This window comes from Frankliniella occidentalis, unplaced genomic scaffold, assembly GCF_000697945.3.
Source record: "Frankliniella occidentalis isolate FOCC.00 unplaced genomic scaffold, Focc_3.1 Scaffold57, whole genome shotgun sequence".
NCBI lineage: Eukaryota > Metazoa > Arthropoda > Insecta > Thysanoptera > Thripidae > Frankliniella > Frankliniella occidentalis.
In genome coordinates this window covers 284,604-286,395 of record NW_026267187.1, presented here as the reverse complement: position 1 = coordinate 286,395, position 1,792 = coordinate 284,604, and positions in this window count along the sequence as shown.

Genomic DNA, 1,792 nt, shown 5'->3' with positions numbered 1-1,792 from the left:
CCTAAAAAAAAAATTCTATGCCCATAATAATATTGTGTGCTTTACTACTTGCAATGTTTTTGCACCTTGTTATAAAATGTAAATATTGTTAAAGTTTCTATATTGTGGCTGTTGTGAATTGTGTGGTGAATTAGTGTCTTCTGGTGTTGTGCCCTCGCAGTGCTGCAGGGTGAAGAGTTTCAAGTGAATTTTCAGTGAAGTGATTTGCTGATCTCTAAAGATAGTGACTTTATTTTTACAAACTTTGAATTTTGAATTCGAGCATTTGCAAGATGGCTCGTGTTCCAGTTCCGATTGATTTCGGATCGTTCAGTACTGATGAAGTGGAGTACGAGTTGGATATTCGTGGCCTGCGGCATTACGTCCTAAGCCCGGCCGACAAGTGCAAACTTTTATCTGAACAGTGGGGTACCCAGGTGGTTATCGCTAGACTGGAAGAATTTTCTGTTGCCAACGAGATTGCCGCACTGAGGCAAAAGACTGCAGAACTGGAAGTCTTGGTTTTGGAGAACGCCCCTATTCGGCGATTTTCTCGACGTCTCAATGGTCTCCTTGCTCATTGTGTCCACCGAACTCGTCGTTCCATGTTCAGAGGCGAGTTAGAGGAGTTCAAGAAGGTGGCGAAGCGGCTGAATAGAATCCAAGAAGCCTGCATGCAGGCCTATTCTCAGTTCAACTTCCCTGCATTGACAATCGTGGAGGACGACTTGGAGTCACGGTTGGCGGAGCTATCTTTGCACTCCAAGACTTCACACGCCACTGGTGGAGGTCGGGAGTCATCTCGAACCTCTAGCAAGAGTAAGAAGAAGAAGAAGAGGAAACACAAGAAGAAGAGTTCGAGGCGGCGTTCCCTCAGTTCGTCTTCTGAAAGTTCTTCCAGCTCTTCATCCAGTTCTGCTTCTGATCGCTCTGCTACTCGTTCTCGAAACAGCAAAATTCGAGAAGTTGCTCGCTTGCCCTACCACTACAATGGAAAGAGGGAAGAAGATTTACATGAATTCCTGTCGAAGCTGGACAACGCTGCAGAAATGTATGGCTACATCGGGAAGGACCTCGGTGGGATGGGGGCCTTGCTGCAAGGGAGTGCCCTTACGTGGTTCTCGGCGAGGAAGCATGAATTCTCCAGTTGGACTCAAATCCAGAAAGAAATCAAGGAAGCATGCAACCCCGCTGGCAATGATGCTGAAACCTGGGAGAGAATAGATAGCCTTCGGCAAACCTCTGATGAAACCTACGCCGTGTATGAAGCTCGGGCCGAAGAATTGTTTCTCCGCCTTAGTGAGTCTCCTACTGACAAGGACAAGTTGCGGAAGTTACTAGACGGCCTGCATTACTACTACCGTCATGTCTGCTGATTTACTGCTTGGTCTGGATTTCTGGCGGAGATACAACTTGCGTCCTGACTTCATCTCTAACACCTGTGAAGTGGGAAGTGTGGAGGTGTTCTGTACAGTTGCTGTTGATCAAGAACAAGAAGATAATGCCCTCAGTCCCAGTCAACGTGTCGAACTTAACTGCATTCTTGAAGAATTTAGGCCTCTCTTAGACACAGAGAAACTTGGTTGTTTGCGCGGTGTAGAACATCACATAGACACAGGTGACGCTCCACCGTGTAAACAAAAGTACAGCAGTTTGAATCCTAAATTACTTGCCGAAGCCCACCGCGGTCTTGATGAAAGACTTGCCAACGGAACTGTAGAGCCTTCGGAGGCTCCCTACTCTTCTCCTTTACTTCTGCTACCAAAGAAGGACCAAGGATGGAGGTGGGTGGTCGACTTCCGTGAGTTGAACA